Below are 25,804 nucleotides of genomic sequence, written 5' to 3' on the forward strand. Positions count from 1 at the left end.
ACAATAATAAATGCAGTTAGACACACATGTAGACATGCTAACAGAATATGTCTGAGTAGGCTGGATCCAATCAACACTTTCAACATATACCCTCATGCACCTCAAAACTCAGCACGTCCCAATCTCTTGTCACAATGGTCCTAGTAGTATCTCCCTTGATGAGCAGACCCCCACCTTAGTTTTGGGCATTACAGGAATCTTTGGCTTAGGTAAAAGAAGCATTGCTGCAGAGCAAATGGGGAGGTCAAGAGGAAGGAAGAGTATGTAAGGTTCAGAGAGAGAGAGTATCGCAACTAGCTTGACCATAAAAGTTATTTATTGCCAGGTATGTGAACTTATGATGTTACCAGTAATAATAGCCATACAAGCGACACAAATAAAACACACAAAAAAAACATAGTTTCAATTAGGTATTTGGGAAAGTCTAGCTCAAGTTTGATCTGCAAAAGTCAGGGTTAGAAAGCTGTGGCTGGAGTGAGAAAGCAAAAGTCAGATTCCTGGAGTCAGAGAGAAAGAGAGCGAGAGAGAGCTGGGTTCTCAACACTCAGCGAAGCTTGAACCAGTTGAGGTTCCCAGGTGTTGTTGGAGCCGGCAGACAGGCAGAGCCCTCAGCACAACCAGTGGAGGGATTCCAGACAGAAAAGGAGTGGAACTGGTGCAGCTTCTGGATCGAAGCACCAGGACAGAAACTTGAGCTTGGGTAGGGGTTTTTGTAGAGAACTAACAATGGCTCAAGGGAGAACACTAGGTTTGTTTATGGGTAAACAGTGGCTCATATGCTGGATAGTAGGAACTGATCACTCCTGGCTCTGGGTGGCATTACTCTGAGGGAGCTCACAATACAGACAGGCAGATTCAGTGTTTTGGGTACCAATAAAGGAGTCATTACTAGAACTGGCCTGATAAATGCTGAGCTGGGTGTGTGTAGACACAGGTTGATTAGCATTTGGATCAGGGATTCCCCATCATGCACTTCTCCCCTGCTTCTCTTGTCCCAGAATTCAGTGTGGTCCTTGCATTAGAATCTCTGTTCTCCATCCTGAATGAAGGTGCTTTCCTGTCCCATCTCCCATATAAATGAGTTGCCATCTGGTTCCATCTCCAATGTAAATGAGACCAGGGGAGTTGCTTCACTCCTATCAACGTTGTCTGGAGGGCTTTAGATGCGTCTCCCACTGCATCTTCATTGTCTTTCATAAGTCCTTCCTCCAATCAGTTCTTGTTCAGGCAGAGGTGGGGAGGGGGAGAGTTCTTTGTGAGTCAGACAGGCTGCGTCCTGTGCCAGGGTTCCCCAAGAACATGGAGCTGAGAGGTAACGCCAGGCCAACTTTAAGAAGCCTTCAACCCCAAATGTTAGCATGTACTATGGAATCTGCCATTTCTGTGGATGTGAAGATCATGAGCATGGCTAATACTTATACATGTCTTTGGTCTTTTAGCTTCAACATTGGATCTGTGTGCATGCAAGTATCCAATCCACATTTATGTTATGATTGTAAATGCCAGCTTGCTTCTCCCAATTGCTTGGGCTTGCCATTGAAAATCAGTCCCTACATTTTCCAAGTAATGGGGCTTCACTTCCTTTGGAAGACTCTTCCAAAGCCCAGTGGGTATTGCCATTGGTGGGTATTGCCATTGGTGGGGATCTCCAGAGCTAACCAAAATAATCCTGCTCTATGCCCACTCCTTTCCAGTACTTCCAAGGCCCTCCTTGGAAATCATTTGTGCAAACAGTGTTGTGTATATCTAACTATCTCATGAAATCTACCTACTGTATATTTTTCATTCCACCCTATTAGTTTTTCTGTTTTCCCTCAGACCTTTTCCCTGGGATAAGTGTGCAGCTAGGCAGCTACTGTGGAGCAAGTGATGAGTGATAAAGCTCCATCCCCCTTAAATATGTGGCAATTTATTCTTATGTCAATGTCCTTAGCAGTGGAACAGCTGCCAGCAGATTTAAGGGCAACATTTTTAAAAGCATCTAAGTGACTTAAGAGACTAAGTGCCACTTAGATGTTTTTGATAATTTTTAATCAGATCTATTGGCTGTTAGTTTTTTGTTCTTTGAACCACGTGAGTGGAAAAGATTCAGTGGCATTTTCTGTGTTGGTGTGGCATGGCTGGATTTGTGTGATTAAGACTCTCAGAAAGTAGCAAAGGTGCTATGTGGGGAGTGGGGGAGGATCAGAAATGTTGTTCACAGTAAGATGCTTGGAACAGCAGCACAGTGTTAGCCAGCTAGGGGGCATCCATACTCAGAATTGTCCAGCTATAAAATCTGTTTTTTGGTAAATCCTTTGCTTCTTGTTTGATGATAACAGCACCTCATTTCAAGAGCTAATGTAGCGTCTTCATGATTTGCTTTCTCAATGGGACCATTTGGTAAATAACTGGTTTCCACTAGCCAGGATACCCTGGCCTTTTCCCTCACCATCATAAAACTGAAGGATACTTTAGAGAACCAGTAGTTGTGTTGGTCACACTTTAAGTATCTCATTTTCAGATTTAATTGAGTTGAATAGCATAATTGTTAATTGCCTTTATGTTAATTAAATATAATAATAAATTGTTGCCTTTATGTTAATTAAATAGAAAACACTTATTAAAAACATATGCTTTGAGGTTTAAGGTCTGTGTAATAAGCACATCTGTTGTATATACTGCAGACTTTGGTAACAGTGCACTAGAAACACAGAAAGGCATGCAGGCATTCTGATATATCCATAGGCCTTGAAAGAAAAGTGCCAGAAGTTGGGTTGAGTGTGTTTATGAACAACAGCATGAAGAATACATTCATATCCTTGGTTGTAGGTACCTAGTGGTCCTGGTGACCAGAAACTTGATCTTCAGTTGTAGTGAATGCCAGCTTGGTGCAGTTGAATGTGAGGAGGCTAAAAATATGGGCACATGAACAAGTTACCACAAGGTCAGTTATAGTGTGAATTTACAGCATATCTGCTTGTTCTCAATAAGTGCCTATTTGCGTGCTTTAACCAGGCAGTAAATGAAAGCTACCTTATCTCTCAGTGAAGATGGGGTGTACTATCTCGCACTTACCGCAAGGTAAAAAGGTACACAGGGCAGTTACCACAGAGTAACCCGCACACTAAACCTTTGTACTGCAGCTTACATCTCAGAAATCTGTCTGTGCCACCGTGCCCTAAGAAAATATTAAAACATCTTACCATCTTCCCTAATACAGGTAATGGAGATCTAGTTGAAGCACAATGTTTTTAACTTAACATGGGTTGCAGTAGCCCTTTGGGGACCATTATGCTATTGAAGACTGACCAGAGTGAAGTGTATACTAGGAGAAGGGGGAATGTGCCTGGGTAATGCCCAACCCTTCCCTTTAGACTCTCCTTCCAGCTGCCGAAGTTACTGTTCCACCTATGAGACACCTAAGTGGACTTAAAAGCCTTAGCATGATTCCTCTGCTTGGGTCCCTGAAAAGCTATTAACATGCCTATTTTTTTGTAACATATCCTTTTCTTAGCCTTACATCTATAACACAAAAAGCAGTGAGGAGGAGGAACCATCCACCTTGTGTGTTAATATTTTTTTATAGGGCCTTGGGTAGGGTGGGTGGTATGGAATCCCATTTAGGCACCTAAGTCCACTTAGGTAGGGAACAGGAGGAATAGCATCTGGCCCTAGTCTCTTTGTACCTCCGCTGCTATAGTAATAACACCTCTCCTCACTGAGGCTTTGTAGGAGTAGATTCATTTATGTTTGATATGCTCACTGTAATAGAGGCCAGATATGTACCTAGATAGAGGAAAGTGGTGGAAAAGCAAAAAATGTAGTCAATATTTCACAATGCAGGTACAATAAGGGTTGGTGAAGTTAGTTGTAAAAGCTTTGTGATGTCATTAACAAGTATGAGATCACTTGCAGAGTCATAGATTCACAGATTCAAAGATTGTAAGGCCAGAAGAGACCTTGGAAGATCATTGGGTCCAGCCCCCCTGCACCAAGCAGGAAAGATAACTGGGGGTCAGGTGACCCCAGCCAAGTGACTGTCTGGTCTCCTCTTGAAGATTTCCAGGATAAGTGATTGTACTACCTCTGCAGTATGCTAATCTAAGTTTGGTCACCACTTTAGCCTTTCTTATCTGTTCCCTGCAAAAGCAGGCGGTCATGGAATAGTCTTCCTTGGGACCCGCCCGGAGTTTCCATTGTTTATAAGCCTCTTTCTTCCTTCTTAAGAGGACCGTGATTTCCCTGTTTAGCCAGGATGGCTTCCCAGCCCTTCTGTTATCTTTTCTTTGCATGGGAATGGACTTCCTTCATGCTTCAAGGATCGTGTTCTTAAGGAACAACCACTCTTCGTGCACACCTTGGTCCCTGGTCTCTGGTCCCTCAGCACTTCCCCTACTAGTGACCTAAGCTTGTTGAAATTTGCAGTTTTGAAGTCCAAGATTTTAATCCTGCCATCACATTTGTCTGCCTTATGTTGGACAGGGAGCATGATGGTTTTGTGGTCACTGTCGCCCAGACTTCCCTCTATATTTAGGTCGGTCACCAGGTCATCTCCTTTGGCTAGGACCAAGTCTAGCAGAGCATCACCTCTGGTTGGCCCATGCATCTCCTGATGCCTTCGATGCTGGAAATGTGATTACTTCTATCAATCTTAAAGAGAGTGGGAGACATCACACATACCATGTCATCTTTGGCCGAATCATCAAGGTTTTGTTTATGGCTCTGAGAGAGAGAACAGTTCAGAATTACAGATGGTGCAGAGGGAGCACCCCTACTGCCTCAACCCTTATAGTGACTTGGTAGGCTCTACTTCCAATGTGCAAGGCAGAGTCCTTAGTTTTGCAGTATCTTCAGGGACTGCCTCAGCATCTCAGTACAACTTCTCTTTTCCATGTCTTTCTCTTCACTTAGCATTAGACCAGGAACAAGCAAGGATTACTGATATGTTCTGTCCAGTAATGTAGACTGAAAGGTCAATATCTCCTCTAAACTACACTTGTGCTGCTCCACTGGACCAAAGTCACTCTAAAGGATTTACTACTGTCTGAACAAGAAAATAAGCTTTAGCACCCATGATCCCTCTGGACTCTTTTTGGAGTAAGAGGGGGGTCATATTTAATCTCCACTAGAGACTCCAAGGTATGCTCTTGTGTCTTCACTGATGATCTTCAGCCTTTCCCATTCAGAAGAAGGTAGGTGGTATCATCACCATCCCTTAGTAGATTTTTTCTGACACAAAGGATCTAGGGGCACTGGCTGCATTTGGTAAATTTCCAGTGTGAGGTTAATGAGCCAGTGTAACTGAGCTTAGTTTTGCCCTGTATATTAATATAAATGAAATACAGGGCTATACGGCCATATTGACCTGTGGAGGAGAAGGTGGTCCACTGGATACCAAATATAAAATCAGGAAGGTTTTAGTCAATATTTAAAGTATTAACTGCATAAAATGCAGAGGAACATCTCATGTCATTACAGAGAGAACTCAGCATGCAGGCTGTGACAAATCCTGGTGAAATTAAGGTTGATGGAGGAAAGTGCAGATGAAGATGCCATATGTTTAGAAAAGAATGGGCTTTGGGTTTCACTGTGGTGCTAGACCTCCTAAGAGAGAGAGCCAGAAAACTAGAGTATCAGTAAGATTAAAACTGGCTTAAATGGAAAGATTGGAAAGAAGAGACATGGCTTTGCATTGTTTTCCAGTCCTTTGCATTGATTTATCTTGGGGCTCCAGGGAGATTGAATGCTTTTGGTGTTGGTCTTGGAAGCATGTGTCATGTAGTGGTGAATGATGATGCACTTACCTGTAGTTTTGTGTGGCATATGTTGCATCTCTTGCTGTCCCCATCCCATTGCTAGTTTCTCATTCTATTGTTTCCTTGTATACATCTCATTTGCCTGAGCTCTAAGGAAGAAACCATTTGGTGCTGCTTTCTGGTCCAGTGTATTGTAGGATCATATGACTGGAAGGGGCCTCAGGTCACCAAGTCCAGCCCCCTACTATCACTGATGGTCACATCATACAATCCCTGTCTTAAAATGATCAAGCTGCATCACGCCATGTCTAAGCCAAGAAGGGACATTGGGTAGGGGATGAAGAATTTATTCTATTAGAGCACCTTCTCTGGGTTTGTGCCAGTTGTCTTGGTACAGCTGCTCCAGTGATGAGGCTGGGAAAGAGGAAAAACTGGGCAAGAAAGTGAATTTTTATACTCAGAGCCCCAGTGCTGCAGGATATGGCTGGTTTATTTTTCCCAAGCTCTGGACATATGTACATCAGTTAAATTTATCTATCCCAAGCTCTGGACATATGTACATCAGTTAAAAACCTGCAAATTAAAACAAACCTCAGGTGACAACAAATCAATGAAGGAACATCTCCAGGAAAACTACTCCCCAGGCAACACAAGAAACTCCAACCCCTCAAAGCAGAGATCTGCTGCACAGGGAGGTCTGACATCATGCCCTGGAGGCTGATAAATATCTAATCCCTTGGTGTAAAGGTCGAAATGGATTCTGGAGTCAAAGGAACTTGCTTTGAAAATGCCTTGCCTCTCCTGTCTGGCACAACATTCAAAATAGTGGACTTAGAGAAAAGAGAGACTGATTTTAGGCTCATCTCAGCTCTTGGGTTGAAGTGTGGGGGGAAGACCTGTGTCTACCATAGTAATGCCTGAACCAGACAGGACTTTAGAGGTGAAAATCAACAAACAGCCTTGCGTGTCCCAGAAAAGAACTCAGAAGTCAGTCTGGTGCTTGTATAAAGCTCTTCGTATAAGAAGCACCAATAAATAGTGTACCTCTTTCAGGACTAACTGAATCTGTGCTCAGTCTTCTGAAAAGACTTTGTAAACCACCGTACAGTTGGACAGTATCCCTGTCCCATCTCTACTAATCCTAGATTAACCAGTGCTATTCCTTATTTCCAGAAAGAAGCATTGGTGGTTTCAGAACCCCTTGGTTATTGTTTCAGGGATGAAGTGATCAGTTGATTAAGAGAGCTAAACTGGATCCCTTATGTGGAAAATGTCATCCCAAGATTGCTGTCATCTTACTTTCCCTCAGTCTTTCTCACATTCTCACATGTATATTGCATTTATTCACTCTTGCTCTTTTCACTTAGCTGTAGCTACAACCTATCTCCTCCCTTAAAAAGAATTAACATGAAACCCAGGTAAGGACTATTTTCTCCTTTCCTTTCTCCCTCAGGAAAGACAGGAACAGATGCTGCTGTTTCATCATCAAATATGTCAAAGCCAACAGGCTATTCATTAGTCTCAGGCATTGGCAGCTTAGTTCCTGCGAGGTGGGAGATGTTCCATTCTTTTTTGCCATGCAGAGCTTCAGTTTCCCTGTTCGTTTAAGACCACAGAATCAAAACACCATATATGTCATGTGCTTATATGATGAGATTTCTATTTGGTCACTTTTCCCTGAAAAAGGAGGCTCTGTATCAAAGGCTATGGAATCAGTTGGAACAGGATGTGTAACAGGTAAGTTGTTCAAAGCAATGCTACAGTGCAAGAGCACTCTCTCCCCTGCAGAAAAGATATCGCTGCTACTATTTTGCAAGTGCTGTCTTGGTGGCCTGGGTTAGCTGCCTCCCCAGGAGGAATTAGAAGAGAAGGTACACAGCTATGATCAGCAGAGAAAATTGGGCTAGATTGAGGCAGAAGGAATATACATGATCTGAAATGATATATTCAAAGTGGAGATTGGATTCACTAATCCAATGTGGTGCTTTTCTCACCTAGTGCTTAAAGGACAAGAGTCTGCTCCCAGTAGAAGCAGATACTCCTTTAAATCCAATGGTAAGAACTCATGCTTTAGTGCTCCGGTCCTGTATTCATAAGAGTAAATGAACTAACACACTGTATCAGACTAATGGTTCGTTTCATCTAGTGTCATCCACAGTGGCTTGCTGCTTCAGAGAAAAGTTTTTAAAAGTAGGGGTTAATGGGAAGCTTTTTGTCTAATCTCATTAGTTAGAGGTTGGAGCATAAGCTCTGAAGGAATATATTTTATATCCTTCCCAAGATCCTTGCTTTTTTCCCCTTGTTCTAACCCAAGACATCCTTGTTCTCTAAATCAATACCCAGTGCTTGTAGAACGCTACTAAGCTCTTGGCTTCAGCAGTATCTTGCAACAGTGAGTTCTGCAGACTTGTGCATTATCAGAAAGTATATTTCTGTTCACTTGATTTGAATCAGTTGCCCAGTGCTGACCCATTCCAAAGAGCAGGTAGGTGGGAAGTCTGGATAAAAAATCACCTCCAGGCAACAGCTTTCTAGCATCTTGTTTTCTCTTTGTTCCTTCCTGCTTTGTCTCTTCTAAGCCTACTGTGATGCTTGTAATTGTGGAGTGCATATCATAAGTGTGTTTGTTGTATCCACTAAGATGTAGACATCACATGGACTCATGTAGGTTCATGGGTACAACCTATGTAAAGAAGAGTGACATCCCTGAGCATGTGCCACATGTTGGATATGATGTGAGCTCCTCTAGGTGTGGCAGGAATGTGAAAGAGGTATGATTTCACCAGGATTGTGAATTAATTAACTTTTGGTTACAGTTAATACCAGTGGCTTGGGTTGGGACTGTGAAGGGTGGTTTTTGGAGATCCCATTAGTGCCCTAGGGGCACATGATTGCCGTGCCAGGGGCAGGCTCAAGGCAGAGTGAATGCAGAGCCTGAGAGCAAGGCAAAGACAGGAGCTCAGTGCTTAAGAGCAGAGCAGACAGGGGCTCAGCTCCCAAGAGTGATGGTACGGCGACACCTGTGAGGCATGGGATGTGGTATAGGGGTGGACAGCCACATAATTAGCTCTTAAGGCTTATAGATATTCTGGGGCATGGATGGGCAGAGAGAACCCACACATCTCAGGAGCAGGGTCAAGGCCAGTGGTGTTCAGGAGGAACCTGCTGGCTCATGAATAGAATAAGACTCACTCTAGGACTCTCATGGCAGCCTCCCTTTCCATCCAATAATTACATCAAGGTGTGGCAGAAGAGATGGAGGGGAGGGTGCCGTAGGGGCAGAATGGGGCTCAGGTTGTGGAGCCACCGGGGGCATCATGCCCCCACCTGGGACCACAACGCATTACAGAAGCACAAGGGCAAGACCCTATGGATGGACTGGAGCAAATCACTGGACTCTTGACTCATCTGAATGATTCTTGAACTCTTCTTTTTCAGAGATTGTCATCCCAGTCTAATAGTCAGCCTCTAGGACCCCTGAAAGGAATCTGTATAACACAAAGACTGGAACCTGTGTGTTCCTGTATAAGAGGGAATATTTTCTGGAGCAATAGAGATATGTATCCCTTCCTTGGTTTTTTTTTTTCTGGTGGCCATAGTACTTCCAAGCTCCCTTGTCCTTCCCTTGTCCCAGCTGCACCACACAATATGCTGTGAGGTGTAGGGCTGTGGAGTCTGGTCACTATATTTGCACAGAATATAGTTTCTGCTAGTCCCTCATTAAGAAGAACCATTCTGTATTTTGTACACACACTTCCCTTTCTTTGAGTGGACCCAGACATATCTCACTGTGTTCCTCCATGCATCATTTTTCCCAGAAGGGCTTTTTGCCATATTCCCTAGGTTTTGCTGAGTCCTGGAGCTTCTAAATGCCTTCCAACATGCTCTCCGTGATGTACACAGCCTCCAGCATCCGTAGGTGTAAAAAGTTCTCCAGTATCCCAGGTTTACCCAGGTCTCAGTATTTCTTAACTTGTACCAGTGCCTCAGTGAAAACCTTATTGTGCCCTGCACTATGTCCATGGGTCCCAGTAGCTCAAGGAAGGTCCTTGGATTCATGGTCTGTTTGAAGTATCCCTTAGCCTCATTCCAGCATGCTTTCTTAGGTTGCAGAAATGCATAACAATGGAACCATTCCTAAATGTCATTGATTAGGAACTAGTTCACAGTTCTCATGTCGGAGGTACCCACATGTACAGTGTCCTAGCACTCTAGGGGGAACAGTCCTTTTTAGTTGTTAAAATGCTGTGATTCCAACACTAGGGGATGGGAGTGAGCACCCAGTCCAGCATGCCTCACAATGGGTTAGTGGGGGGAGAATGCTTACACCTAAGCTTTGGGGTCTCACAGGGTGGGTAACCTGTGGTTGGGGGCATTTTTACTTTTCCACTTTCTTTTTCCTCTTAAACATGAGTTCTGTTAATTTCAATAGCCTATAGACTTAAGGCTATAGTGTGCTTGCCTGACTGGGGGTGATGGGAAAGTGTTTGGACCCACACTTTTGGACTGCTAGGAGCTAGGGGGCACGATGAGAGGCTACAATCAAGCAGGGAGTGAGGTTACAGCAGATTGTTAGAAAGACAGCTGTTGGTAAACAAGCAATGTGAAGGAGCTCATTGATAGAAAGTACCAACAAAAGGAAAAAAAAGAGGCGGGGGCAGGGGGCAATAGAGTCCTGGTTGCATACCAGCATGGACACTTGCAGTGGAGGTGGGGCAAGGGAGGGATGAGGAGTGATGCAAAGTGGGATGTCTGAAGCAGTGTTTCCCAACCAGTGTGCCATGGCACAGAAGTGTGCTGTCAGAAATTAACAGGTGTGCCATGGAATTTTGCCATGGCAATAAACTACAGTAGGTATGAGGATGGGGAATGCCTTAACAGGTGTGCTGTGGAAAATTTTTAGTAATGTAAGTGTGCCTTGGGTTGGAAAAGTTTGGGAAACACTTGTCTGGAGGACCTACCAGACCTGTGTTACAGAATGCTCAGTGTCCACACGTAACAGGGCACATCTACACATGATATTAATGTGATGCAATAAACTCTAGAGCAGTCTGTTTACACGTATGCCCAGGACCACAGCATGTTGAGCTGGGGTGGCTCAGCCCTGGCTGGTAGGGCCCCGGTTGATCAGTCTGACAGGCTGGAGCTGCTCTTCTCCAGCTCAGCATTCTGCGGGGGGGGATGGCTGGGCACAAGGGTGTTCCAGCACAGGCCTAGCTGGCCTCATGTAGCATCCTCATGCCCCAGCCAGCCCTGGCCACCATCTAAACGTGTGTTGTGGTGGAGTAAGTAACTCTACCATAGGATAGTACTTCTGTCAGGCAGTGTATAGTGTGCTTGCCTGAATTAATTAGTGGTGGATTTAATTATTGTACTGTGGCCTAATAGGTGTGCACATGTAGGTGGTGAGGCTTTACTGCATAGCTAATTCATCAACTCTGCAGTAAAGCATCTCGTGTAGGTGCACCCACCTTGAACCAGCGTACTTTGAATTGGTTCAAGAACACCTGATTTTCCAGTTATTATTTTGAACCATTCCAGGTGGCTTTAAAACAGTTTAGTGAGCTTGTACATTGTTCTGCTTCAGGTTTAAACTGTGTTTAAACCGGACTAAGTGTTATTTGTGTCCATACACCGAGACATCCATACCAACTGAATGTCACTCAACCTGCTCCACTTTCACTTTTCTTTCTTTTTATTCTCGTTATTTTTGGAAGTATATGCAAACATCCCCTTCAAACAATTCTCCTCACACAGCAACTTTGCCAGAAGCTTGGTGGGAGTGTTCACCAATGGCGTTGTGTGGGATAACTTACGTGAGTCACACGGCATTGTTTCTGTTCCCTGACTGGGTGGGTGATGTATCCAAAACAGCACAACGGATTAATTCTATAATGCGCAAGTTGAAGTTTGCTCCCAATGGATACTTAGAACCTGCTGCTCAAAAATGACCATGCTAAGGAAACTCTTGGGCTCAAGAATCTGAGGAAAAACAAATAATAGAGATGTTGTGAACATGAGTTGAAATGCAGTCTTGAATTCAAATGAATGGTGCTGACTTCCCCTCCCCTGTTATTCCATTTGCTTTACCCAACATACCCCTGGGGATGGAGGAGGTTCCGTTTGCCTTCCAAAGCATCTGGCCCTCCTTCCCAAAGTGGATTACTAATTCCAGACCTATCACCCTTGGCATTTTGCAAGGCAGAATTCCCATTGGAGCATCCCTTGTGCCAATATCTTAGTATTTCACCATGCTCCCTGGCTCAGTGCCATAAGGTTTTTATATCCTAAAAGATAGGATATCTGCTAAGTTTCATAAGCCACTGATATAATCAATAGGGTCCTGATTATCAGGGACCTATCCCCCTGGTGTAGTTACCTATGCAGGCTCTCAGAGGCAGTTTGTACTGCACACAGCAGCTGATAGAAAGCGCAAGCAGCTCAACCTGTTTTCCTTATTTCAGTGCCATAGCAGTCTGCTTCCAGCTTCTGAGCCCATTGTCATTCTTCAGAAGAGGGGGGAAGCTCTGGAATGTGAATGTGTGCCTGACCCACACGTGGGCCTCACTTCTTGTATGTGTGGGGGAGGGGAGGCACACAACCAGGAAGAAGGGAGAGCAATGACCTTTTACAAAACCAGAGACTGGGGATGGGAGGGGGGCTGAAGCTAACAGTTCAGTAAGAGAGAGCTGCTTAATCAAGCAAACAGAATGGCAGCAGTGTGGAGGGGATCCCAAGGGGACTGTCATGCAGGACATCTTTTCAGTGGGCTCAGGTTCCATCTCAGGTCTGGGAAGGAGCCAAAGCACTGAGTGGGCACAAAAAGGGACACCAACTTAAGCAGTCCACAGCAGCAGCCAGCCAAACAAGGCACTCCTCTCCCATAGCAGCAGAAAGCAGCCAGTTTCTGCCAGGTGAAGGTCTGCTAACAGGGAAGGTGGAGGGGAGAAAGAACCCACTGAGAGAACCTAGGACACATCCTGCTGCTCAGGTTAACATGAAAGATGTGCAAGTGACTTTCAGGTGAGCAGGACTTGGCACATTTGCCCCCCTCAGGACCAAAAGAAGATTTCTCCTTGTCTGCCCTAGGTGAGGCTTCATAGTTTCATAGTGCTTCGGGTCGGAAGGAACCTAAACAGATCATCAGGTCCGACCCCCTGCCCAGGGCAGGAACGAATGTTGGAGTCATAACATCCCAGCCAAATATCTGTCCAGCCTCCTCTTGAAGACCCCCAAGGTAGGAGAAAGCACCACCTCCCTTGGCAGTCCATTCCAGAGCCTGGCAGCCCTAACTGTAAAGCAATGTCTCCTGATGTCCAGCCTGGACCTTCTCTCTAAAAATTTGTGGCTGTTATTCCTAGTAACCCGCGGTGGTGCCCAGGGAAACAGAGCCTCACCCAATTCCCGCTGGTTGCCCTTGGTGAGTTTGTAAATGGCCACTAGATCCCCTCTCAGCCTTCTCTTGTGGAGGCTGAATAGGTCCAGGCCCTTCAGCCTCTCTTCGTAGGGCCTGCCTCACAGCCCCTTGACCATGTGAGTGGCCCTCCTCTGGACCCTCTCAATGCTAGCCACATCCCTCTTGAAGTGCGGCACCCAGAACTGGACATAGTACTCCAACTGTGGCCTCACAAGCGTTGCATAAAGGGAAGGATCACCTCCCTGGACCTGCTTCTGATGCATCTGTAGATGCACGACAAAGTGCGGTTAGCCTTACTAACTGCTTTCTCACATTGGTGGCTCATGTTCATCCTGGAGTCAACAATGACTCCAAGATCCCTTTCTGCCACTGTGTTGACAAGAGTGGTGTTCCCCAGCCTATAGGTGTGTTGCTGGTTCCTTCTCCCTAGATGCAGCACCTTGCACTTGTCTGTGTTGAATTCCATCCTATTATCATCTGCCCACCTCTGTAACCTGTCTAGATCTAGCTGGATTCTGTCCATCCCCTCCAGTGTGCCCACCTCGCCCCACATCCTGCTGTCATCAGTGAATTTGGACAGTGTGCTTTCCACACCCACATCCAGATCACTGATAAAGATGTTGAACAGTACAGGCCCCAGGACCAAGCCCTGAGGGACTCCACTGCCCACATCCCTCCAAGTCAAAAACAACCACCACTCTCTGGGTGCGACCATCTAGCCAATTTGCCACCCATCTGACTATGTAGACATCAATGCCACAGTCACCTAGTTTTTTTTAAGAGTATGTGGTAGGAAACAGTGTCAAAGACCTTCTTAAAGTCCAGGAAGACAACATCCACCTTGACACCCTCGTTCAGGGACTTTGTGACCTGATCATAAAAGGAAACCAGGTTAGTCAGGCAGGATCTGCCCTCAATGAACCCATGTTGGTTGCCCCTGAGCATTACCTCCCCTGCTGGGCCCTTGCAGATGTGCTCCTTGATAATTTTCTCAAAGCTCTTCCCAAGGACTGAGGTAAGACTAACTGGCCTATAGTTACCTGGATCCGCCTTTCTCCTCTTCTTGTAAATGGAGACCACACTGGCCCTTTTCCAATCCTTTGGTACCTGGCCAGAGCCCCATGAGTGCTCATAAAGCAGTGCCAGGGGGCCCGCGATGACCCCTACCAATTCCCTCAGCACTCTCGGGTGAAGAGCATCTGGACCTACTGATTTAAACATGCCCAACCCCTCCAAAAGTTCCCTAACTAGGTCATCCCTGACCCTAGGAATGGTGGTGCCTCCCCTGGGTCCATTTGTAATCCTAGTGGGGGAAATGTCCCAGTTCCTGTTCAGGAATATGGAGGCAAAGAATTTGTTAAAAGAGGTCAGCTTTTTCATTTTCTGCAATCACCAAATTGCCAAGCCTGTCCGGTAGGGACCCCATGTTACCCAGTGCCTTCTTCTTACTCCCTATGTAGTTGAAAAAGGACTTTTTGTTATCCCTAATTCTGGTCGCTAGCCCTAGCTCCATCTCTGCCTTGGCCTTCCTAACAGCCTCCCTGCAGTCATGAGCAACGGAGGTGTAATCCTTCTTGGTGACATCCCCTTGCTTCCACTGTTTGTACACCTCATATTTTGCCCTCAGGTATTCCTGGATACCTTTGTCGAGCCATGGGGGCTTTTTAGCACTCCTGCCCCTTTGATGTAGAGCGCTCCCCCCACACTTTTTTCCCCTGCTCTGTCTTGCCTGTACAGCCTGTAGCCCTTGATGTCCACTGCCCAGTCATGGGTAGAATCCCAACAGGTTTCTGTGAGCCCCACTAGGTCTGGGCTTTTGCTAGCTAGCAGGAGGGCGAGTTCCTCCTGGTTATTCCCCATGCTTCGAGCATTTGTATAGAGGCATTTGAGGCCTCCTGCAGGTGCACATGCCGCCCCCTTGTTCCTAAGCCTGCCCTGGCCCCTTACCTGGGTACTACCTATGTGCATCACCTGGCTTGATGGCGAAGTGTTCTCATGTTCCTCTGCATCCCCATCCCCCAGTGAACATAGTTTAAAGATCACCATATGAGATCAGCCAGCCTGGAAGAAAAAACATGCTTACCTTTCTGGGAGAGATGAAGCCCATCCCACATAAGCATGTCCTCTGTGCGGAAATGTGGGTCATGGTCCAAGAACCCAAGGCCTGTCTGGTAGCCGCTCTGAAGCCACTGGTTGACCTCACTAATGTATGCCTCATGGCACCACCCATGTCTGATCACTGGAAGAATAGAAGAGAAAACCACCTGTGCCCCCGTCTCCTTGAGCTTGGCCCCTAGAGCCTTGTAGTCTCTCATGACGTGGTTCAGGCTGCCCTTGGCTACGTCATTTGTTCCCACGTGGATGCGGACCATGGGGTATTGATCAGAGGGTCAGATGAGGCCCATGATCATCTCCATGGTGTCCCGAATCCAAGCTCCAGGCAGGCAACAAACCTCACATGCCATGGGGTCAGGGCAACAAATGGGCCCCTCCGTTCCTCTCAGGATGGAATCACCAGTGATGAGGACCCAGCGTCTCTTCCTCTTGGTGTTCCAGTATCACTCAGTCTGTGCCGTGCATGGAGCAGCATTGGCTCCTACTTCCTCCTCCACGGCTGCCAGGGCCTTGTACCTGTTCCCCAGCTTTATCTGAGGGGCTGACACTGTGGTAGCATGAGTAGCCCTGGCTCTGGAGGTGACCATCTGCCATACTGCTGCAGCGGGTAACTCCCAGGGGGCTTCTCCACTAGGTTCCTGACCCTGCAGAGAATGAAAGTACCCATCAATTTCATTCTCAGCGGCCCTGATCCCCTGCAGCCTGCTGACCTCACCCTGGAGCTCCCTCACCTGCTCCTCCAAGGCCCAAAGACAGGTATATGTGGGACAGGCAAGGGAACTCCTGCTCCCCACTCCCACCACCAAGCCACAGAGGCCCCACCAGGTAGCCCCCACAGACAGGGGTTGAGGGTGGCTCTAGCCCCCCCGCCCATGGGCTCCATCTGGTTGGAGGCCTCAGAGGAGCAGTGCCACCAGGCAGCGCCGCCAGGGCCCTGGCAGTCTGCCATGTACTCACCATTATTGTAGAGTGAAGAGTCTTCCTCTCTGCCCTGTCAAAGTCTCCGACCTGGCTCCTCCTGCTTGCCTGCCTTGCGTGAACACCGGCGCAGACGCTGGCATGCCCTTCCAGAGTGTGCCTGTTTGTGCACTCTGTTCATGTGTGACTCGGGACTTCCTGCTGGTTCAGCTAAGAGGGCTTTGGAGGGGCTCCCCCTCCAGATCCTCCACAGCTGCGCTGGCTCCTCTACGCCTCCACCCCCACTTACCTTTCCAGGATCTCCTGCCACCGCTGCCACTGCCGGTGAGTACAGGGGGCACATATGCGCTGCAGGCACAAGTGCACCTGCTCTGGTCTCAAGCCCCGACTGCCGGGGGCTTGATCAAACCATGGCTTTTAAGGCCCGTGGTTTGAATTTCCCGTGCTGGCCCAGCAGCCAATCAGGCCACTCCGGGCTAACTCAGCCAATCCGGCCGCTCCAGGCTTCCCGGAAAGAGCCTGGTGGCTGCCCTGCTCTCTAGTCTCCCTCCTGCAGGAAGAGCCAAGGTTCCTGGGGTGGCCACAGCTGCTGCACCAGGGGTCAGCCTCAGAGCAGTTCCCACTCACCTGGGGGGGAAGTCCTCCCCCTAGCCTGCTCCCTGCCTGAGCCCCACAGAGCATGCCTGTTTGCGTGCTCTGTTCATGCACGGCTCAGGAGTGCACGGCTCAGGAGTGTGGCTCCCTGCCGATTCAATTAAGGGGGCTCCGGGGGGCTCCCCCTCTGGATCTTCTGCAGCTGGGCCAGCTCCTCTGCGCCTCTGCTGCTGCTGCCGGTGACTACAGGGGCACACGTGCACTGGAGGCACATGTGTGCCTGCTCTGTCTCAGGCTGTGTCTGTGGAGCACTTTATTATCCTGTGGTGAGGCATTGCACATGCCAGGCCAGATAGCCATGGCACGTCTAGCTATAACATTTAACTGTGTAGATTTTGATAAGCATAACATAGCATGGGATGGGCTAGATGTTGGTTTGGCTCATCAAAATCCAGGTAATGCAAGCCAGGTGGGAGCCCTAATTAGCGTGGTTGCCAGTCACAAACTGGCATTTGTAAAACTAATGCTAGACTTTTTGGGCTAATAGCTGGTCCCACTGGAAATGACAGCAAAAGTTCTGTTTGCTCTCATGAAGCCAGGATCCGATGCTTATTTTATAGTTTTAGAGGGGCACAAATAGGCATGTAATGGTAGTTTACACAATGCTATCATGTCTGAAGAATCCGCTATACAGCCAGCCCCTCTGTAGGATCCCAGAATTTGGGTATGTAGGTTGGGTTAATGTATGTAGAAACAGGAAGCCACGCTTTAGTTACTAGGACCTACTTGAGACATCCTGACAGATAACAAAGCTATCCCTGATCAGAGCATGAATATGTTCATTCAGATTCACCTCTACTTGAAGATTTGCTTTATGTTGCCTGTCTGGATATGGTTAACACAATATTTTATAGAAACTTAGTGCAACTGTAATGTTTCAGTTAAGATGCAATTGTATAGGTAGTCTCAAGCCACTGGCAAGGAAAAGTTCAGAGCTGTACACACAACCTCAAACACTAGTATAGACAGGTACTTTCCTCTCCTTCCCTTTCCTCCCCCAACCCAGTCCCTCCCAATGCACATGCCCACACAGCACTACCATTCACAGGAAACCCCATTCTCTCTTGCCTTGAAGCTGCTCAGACCTCTTAGATGATATATTCATTTCCATGTCCTCTAGGCAGTAAGGAGGGAACCATCTTTCCATCCCCCTCGGAATATGGAGAACAGAGTTCTTCCTGGCCACTGTTCAGACCATTCAAGTTTTCCTTTCCCAATGCAAGGGCCCAGCAGATTCATTCAGTTCTGAATAGATGCTGTGCTGCTGAAGGTGCTGACCTGAGAGCATTATGGCTTTGATTTTTTGACTGTATTAGTGGTACCCAAGGGGGTGAGTTGCTCTGCAGAGAAGGAGAAAGCATTATGACCACTGGTTTACCTATCCCTGTTGAGAGCAGGGTGGTCAGAATGCCAACCATGGGCAGCAGCACCAGTGGGGAAAATCACTTACATTGCATACACCTGCATAGAGTCAAGACTCTTTTGTTTGTCCCCATTTCAGCCAGCCAGGCAAACTTAGTCATATTGTCCCACTAATAGGCTTCAACACTGCCCAGGAGGGAAGAGTCTTAGGGGTGTTTAGTCCTCAGGGCCAATCGGGTTCTAACCTCTTTGCTGAGCTGGTAAGACTGATCCCTTTGGAACCAGCTCTTTGCATCTGAGCCATCTGATAGCTGTTTGGTGGCCAAGAAGTTCAAGGAAGTGAGTGGCAACTGGGAGGATTGGGACGTTAGACTGTTTGCATGGCTGGCAGGTAAATTACAGAACATAGTGATCTTGACATATACCCATGGAGTTAGTCCTTAGCATCTTGAGAGAACACCAGTGAAGGGAGTTGGGCTTATTGCTTCTGATCTCCTAGCCTGTGAATTGCTCCACACATTATATCAGCCTGGGTATAGGAAAGAATGATGTCACTCTCAATTATTATTATTATATCTGTGTCTGAAGAGGAGGTTTCAGCAATGTTCATTTCTAAGGGGTTTTATGGCATAGCCAGCATCTTTTAACAGAGGGATGAAAAATTATTGTGTGCCTACATAGATGGGTAAATTGATTAGATGGATAGTTTTTTTGTTAATGGACTACGATATTAAGGTATTCTGGGTCCAGTTTATAATTTAAGAAGGGGAGGGCGTCCTTTCTTCTCTTAAGGTTGGCTCTGGAGCATCTGTTGGCTCTGGATTTAGGACCCAGAGGCCTTGGGTCTGAGGTGGTGGGGATGGGGGAACCCACCCTCAGACTGACCATGACCTTTGCATTCAATAATAGGAAAAAGTATTGATACACAGTGATAACAAAAAAGAAAAAATACAAATAATCAAACAATTCTATATACTACCACCCCTAGGGCTGTCATCAGAGCCAGGATACATCTGGCCAGGATGCAGACTTCACTCTGAGGCTTTCTCTTAGATGTCAGATGTCAGCAGCCAGGAGGTGGGATGCTGAGGTCCACACCTCACCCCCAGTGGATGAATGAGACAGGCTGGTGGTGTGCCCTCTATCCATGGTGGCCTTGGGGACCCCTCCTGGGGATAGGGACCCCTCAGGGAGGAGGACAGGGAGGAGTAGGACCTGGAAAGAGGACACTTTGTTACTCTCAAGTATCTGTTTTTGTATTCTCCTTCCCTCCTGATGACTCTTGATCTGTAGCTGTTGCTGGTTGGTCTCTCTGTGCTCGGCACACTTCTACGTAGCTCATCACATGCACACATACTAATTTGGTCTTTCTTGGCCTTCTCCTAATTTGGCCTGTTCCCCCAAAATTGGGACACAGGACCCACTGCTCTGGGGCCTTGCTAGCTGGTGCCACCTTATCTCATGTTATGGAACAGTATGGTACATGGCCCCAGTTTCTCAGACTGTGTGTATCTATTGATTGCCTTTGAGATGAAGAGGCCATCCCTGGGGATCTCAAGAATGGGACCATTGTGACCATCTACAAGAAGGGGAACAAATCTGACTATGAGAACTACAGGGGGATTTCCCTCCTGTCTATTGCGGGTAAGTTCCTGGCCCACATCCTCCTGAACCACCTTCGTCCTGTCACCGAGGAGATACTTCCGGAAACCCAGTACAGCTTCCAACCATCCCGTGGCACTTTGGACATTGTTTTCATTGCCAGGCAAATCCAAGAAAAGTGTTGGGAGGAAAATCAAGAATTGTTCCTCACCTTCATTGACCTGACCAAGGCATTCGATTCCTTAAATCATGAAGCTCTGTAGACCATCCTCCAATGCCTTGGCTGCCCGCTGAGACTCCTGCACGATGAAATGACTGCCACTGTCCTGAGTTGAAAATCTGAAACCGATGCCTTCCACATCCAGGTGATCGCCCCCACCCTGTTCACCATCTACCTGACAATCATCATCTACCTCATCCGAAATGATCTACCATCCAGCATCAGTGTCCAGTATCAACTGGACAGGAAGCTTTTCAATCTTGGGCGCTTTAGTGCAAAAATGAAACTCGCCACCCAGGACATCCACGACCTTCAGTTTGAAGATGATTGCTGCATGATGGTTCACTCTGCACAGGATGTGCAAGCGACCTTAGATCTCTTCAACGTTTCATATAAGAGACTTGGCCTGTCCTTGAATGTCACCAAGATGAAGGTTCTCCACCAATCCTCCTCAGGCCAGCTGACATCCCTCGCACTATCTACATAGATGGGGAGGCTCTGGAGTACATGGAGCACTTGCTGTATCTCAGCAGTCACTTCTCTCAATGAGCTACCATCAACGCAGAAGTCCATAGTTTCATAATAGTTTCAGAGTAGCTAGGGTCAGGAGGGACCTGAACAGATCATCTAGCCTGACCCCCTGCCACAGGCAGGGAAGGTTCACAAGACCCCAGACAGGTGATCATCCAACCTCCTCTTGAATTTGCCCAAGGTAGGGGCAAGGACCACTTCCCTGGGAAGTTGGTTCCAGATTTTGGCCACACTAACTGTAAAATATTGCCTTCTGATCCCTAACCTAAACCTATTCTCCATCAGCTTATTACCATTGTTCCTTGTCACCCCAGGTGGTGCTGGGGAGAAAAGGGATCTACCTATTTGCTGTTGATCTCCCCTGGTGTGTTTGTAGGCAGCCACCAGGTCCCCCCTCAGCCTCCTCCAGCACCAGGTCAGATGTGCTAGTGCCACCTTCTTCAAGTTGTGACAACATGTCTTTGAAAATAGAGACCTTCAGAAATCAACAAAGGTCCTGATTTACAAAGCTGTTGTGCTGGCCACACTCTTCTACTGCAGTGAAAGGAGGCCAACCCAGGGCTGCAAATCCCACCTCCCCACCAACAACATGCCCCCATTGCCAAATAATGTATATATCCAGAATCAGGCTCCTCAGTCACCTGAGGACCCATCAAGCCTGACTCCGAGAAACTGCTGATGACAATCTCATGTTATGGAACAGTATAGTACGTGACCCCAGTGTCTTAGACTGTGTGTATCCATTGATAGATGGGACCTCTTTCCCCTATGGTACAGCATCCCTCTCACATATTGTAGTGTACCTTTGTCACTGTGCTTAAGTCTTTCTGGGATGATGTACTCTTTCTCAGATACTATTGGGTTCCTGTTCCATGCATTGTACTCTGCTAGCAGTTTGGAGATGGAGCTCAGTTCTGTAAGCTGCTCCTCTCTGTGCTGTGGAGCTTCAGTTCATTAATGCAACGATGTCGCCCCTTCGCCCAAGAAGTATTCTGACCTCTACGTTTTGGATGCCTGCCTGACTCTGTATGCCATTTCTGTCCAGTAATCATGCACATTATTCAACAGAACTGAGCACTGGAATGAGAAAGGAGGAGGGTGTTGGCTTAGAAATGATATTTAAAGGTCTGTTTTTCTTGGGGGGGGAATTGACTTATAGGTATAGATATATATATTATAAGGGTTTAAGATGGGCAGCAGGGGTTAATTGGATTTCTAAAGAGCCTGGATTTCACACACAATGTGTCTCACAGCCCTGAAAGCAGACAGGCTGTCTAGCACAACAAGGCCAATTGATGGACGCAGCCTGAGAATTGAGGGGGGCATGCCATAACGTGAGATCACAGCCTTCATGGCAGACAGGTTCTCTAACACAACAAGGACACAAAGCCCGGGAATCAAGGAAGTAGGTGCCATACTGTCCCATAGCACAAGATAAATGACACCAGCTACAAGGCCTCAGAGCAGGGGTGAGGTCCCGGTTTTGTGGGAACAGACCAAATTTGGAGAAGGCCCAGAAGGCTATGTGGACATGTGACCACAGAGAGACAACCAACCAGAGATAGCCACAGATGAAGAGTCATCAAGAGTCATCAAGGGGGAAGGAGAATACAAAAGCAGAGACTTGAGAGTAACAAAGGGTCCCTCCCTGTTCCTTCTCATCCCTCCCTTTGTCCCAGCACTCCTTCTCCCCAAGAGGGGTCCCTGTCCCCATCCCCCAGGAAGGATCGCAGCGGCAACCATGAACTGAGGGCATATGACCAACCCATCTCATACACTCCACTGGAGGTGGGGAGAAGGCCCTGGTATCCCACCTCAAGACTACTGACACCTAAGAGAAACAGCCTCAGAGTGGAGCCTGCATCCTGGCCAGATTGACTCTGATGACAGCCCTAGGATTGGCAGATATAAAATTGCTTGATTGTTTGTACTGTTGCTTTTTTGTTATCACTCAGTATCAATAAATTTTCCTATCATCAAATGGAAAGGTTGTGGTCGGTCTGAGGGCTGTGCTTGCCCGGAACAAAGGTATAAGGACTAGGTCTTAAATTCAGTGCCAGCACAGGGAATCCTGAGAAATGGAGTGAGAAAGATATAAAGGAGAGAGAGAATTACAAAAAAATGAAATGGAGAAAGTGAAGCAGGAGATGCATTAAAAAAAACAGAAGAGAGGGGAAAAGCAAGAAGGAGAGTGAAACAGAAAATGAGAGGGACTGTGAGAAGCATTGAATACTAGGTAGCCTGTGATTATTAGGTGATACAGAGCTTTTCATAACAAAACATGACTGTCTGGCTGTGAAACAGATGGAACAGAAGCCCAGGAGCATCTGGAGAACATGGGAAAGAACTCAACCCAAGGGGAAATAAATGTCTGCTCTGTATCTCAAGAGTGCCAAGAGCTAGGGGGCTGATATACAGAACCAGTAGGGAAATAGTTTGGGAACACAGAAAGTTAATGCTTTGGTTTGTATCCCCCAGATCCCTTCCTTCAAATCTGGATCAGATCAGAAAAGCAGTTAGTTTTCTCTTCTCTCACTGTGGTTTCTAATGGCCATTTGCCCTCCTGACAAGCTCCTCACTTTACTCTTTTGATTTTCAGCATGGCTAGTCACTACCTGCTGCTTTGGACTGCTGTTACAGAGAGGTGTCCTGTCTAAAGGCTGAGGTGCATTACAGAGTTCTGCAGGGAATAAAAACTGGGACAGCAGGGTTGCTGCAGGTCAGAACTGAGATGCATTGGAAGAGCTGGGGGAGGTTCAAGGATGAAAATAGGAGAAGGGATTTCCAGGAAAGACTGAGGTGGAGTGACATCACAGGGGGACTGGGGAAGAATATGAGAGCAGGTGGCCTGATAAAAATAAAAGCAGCCCCAAGCTGTTATGTTCTGCTCCCTTACTCACACTGCAATGCAGGTCCAGGCTGCTGACAGGTGTTTCACTGCAAATTGTCCATGGAGTCCAGAAAGAGAGACCAACCCTCTGAAGGCAGTGCTCAGCTCCATGAGAGATGGGTGGTCAAGCTGCTTGAAGGGGGAATTTAGTGATCACAACATAAGTATGCTCATTACCCAAACTGAAGGCACATTGGGGGAGGATTAAGGAAGCAACTTCAATTTCTATATTTTAAGTTAAAAGACAGGACTTAAGACTCCTTGTTTGACCCCCAAGTGCTCTGCCACTGACCTGCTCTGCAGTCTTCTGGAACTCACTCTGCCCCAGATTGCCCTATATTGAGTAACTTTGCATGCTCAAAAGCTGAGATATTCCAAGTAAGACATTTTGGCCCAAATTCAGCTCCTTTAGGTGAGTTAGTGGTGTTGTAGCTAACTATAGCCATGTAAGTGGCAAAATAGGTCACTTACAGAGTTTAGAACTGACTCCCTGCAGTAACATATTTAAATCTAAGTTGCAAAACAACTCAAAAAAGAAAGGGGAATCAGGGTTACTCCCAACCTTAGCCTAGTTAGGGCACTTGGCCAGAGAGCAGGTTATCCAGATGCTAGGCACCCCCTTACCCTGAGAACTGAAACCCACAACTCCTAGTGCTCAGCAACATGTCCTGGCTATTAGGCCATGGGCTAACAGCATCCTCCATACCTCCTGTTGAAGCTGTCCTATTAGGTAGAAGGAGAGCCAGTCAGGAAGAATATGTCTTAGCTGAGCCTGTCCAGGAGGGTATGGAAGCCTGAGATTTGGCTTTTCCCCCCACCAGTGAGACAGAATCTGTCTCAGTTACCTCTCCAGTTTATCCAATAACTATCAAATGCAAAATACAGAAACATCCTTGAGGGTAGGAACAGTGGCTAGGATCACAACCACTTGTGAAAATATTTTCCATGTGCTACCATGACATCTTTGTCAGTGTTACCTGTCCACAGATAGCTCATTTAGAGTAACTCAAGTTATCCTGATGTCTGTGCTCCCTAAATGTGGAACTGTTGCATATAACTTGAATTCCCACATCAGTCTCAGGGAAACAAATCACTTTTCATGAGCCTTGTGCTATGTCCTCACCAGCATGTGTAGATTGCAGGATACAAAAAATCCTGAATTTAGATTGAAATGGAATGCATCAAGCACCAGCCCCAAGAGTATATCCCAAGAGAATGAGCAGATATTGCTTACAATACAGTGTCATGATACCCCAGCCCACATTAAAAAGCTGCTGTAGGGGTGCTCTGTAGCCAGTGCAGGATAGCTGGAAATGGCAAATGGCAGCAGTGGATAGGTATGGTGTGGTTACTATCTGTACCATCCAGGACAATTCTCATAAGGCAACAATGTGATACTAGAATGGATTTGAGAATCTTAGTTGCATTTCTTTGTGCAATGTTCAGTGCCTCCCACTCCCATTCACTTGGTCCTGATGTTTTCTCTTGGAGATTCAATCTTGATTCACTTGGCTGAGATCTGTCCTACTTTCAGATACCTAGGAGGCTTGCTCTGCATTCATAGTCATTCCTCATTTTGAACTTTTAGTTAGATTTAGTCCTGGCCTGGAGAGTGAAGTTCCCTCTTCATCCCCAAACCAAACATATGCAGTGACAGTGAAAAATTTTCCATGCTGTCCTGCCCAAGTGTCCCAACCCTGGCCTAGATGGGCAAACTGTAAGGAAAACCAAACTTTTCCACCTCCCTGAAATTCCAGGCTTCAGCCTCTATGCTAAAACCTTCACCAAGCAGATGGGGAGGAGGGGAGGTGGCTTAGTTATCTTGTGATTACTTAGTTATCACAGGATAACTCCAAAACCCTGTTTTCACGCAATGTATCCCTGTCTACTCAGAAGTGCAATGAAGCCACCAGCTTGTTAACCTTCCATATAACATGTCAAGTGTTAATAGTCAGTCAGGCATTGATTTTGAACCCTTGAAAGTTTCTGTGTTCCCTTACCAAGCCTCCTAGATTTTTCTAAAAATAAGATAACATTAAAGTGACTTCTATTTGTGCCTTTGTGACAAACATTGGTTAAGCCATACTCTTCCTGCAACATGCCCTCAGAGATTTATTCCAAAGAACCTGCTCTCACATCCTTTTTGATATATTTTCTTTTTATCTGTCTTTCTTCTTCAGCATAGAGGGGAGGGAGAATTATAGCACAATGTACAGGACAGTTCAGGAGGTCTGTGTTCTATTCCCAGCTCTGCCATTGAACTGCTGTGTGAACATGGGCAAGTCATTTTGACAGTTGGTGTCTCTCTCCCACTCCCAGCTACAGTCTTTCATGTCTGTTTAGACTGCAAGCCTTTC

The 25,804-nt window shown here is 46.7% G+C and overlaps 1 protein-coding gene across 2 annotated transcripts in view; it reads left to right on the forward strand.

Moving 5' to 3' along the window:
- The window catches only part of LOC102382075 (gamma-aminobutyric acid receptor subunit beta-4), a 124,153-nt gene that overhangs the window by 75,049 nt on the left and 23,300 nt on the right, over positions 1–25,804 (forward strand). The gene's annotated exons all lie outside the window — the stretch shown is intronic.

The sequence above is a fragment of the Alligator sinensis genome, unplaced genomic scaffold (assembly GCF_000455745.1).
Source record: "Alligator sinensis unplaced genomic scaffold, ASM45574v1 scaffold879_1, whole genome shotgun sequence".
NCBI classification, from domain to species: Eukaryota; Metazoa; Chordata; order Crocodylia; family Alligatoridae; genus Alligator; species Alligator sinensis.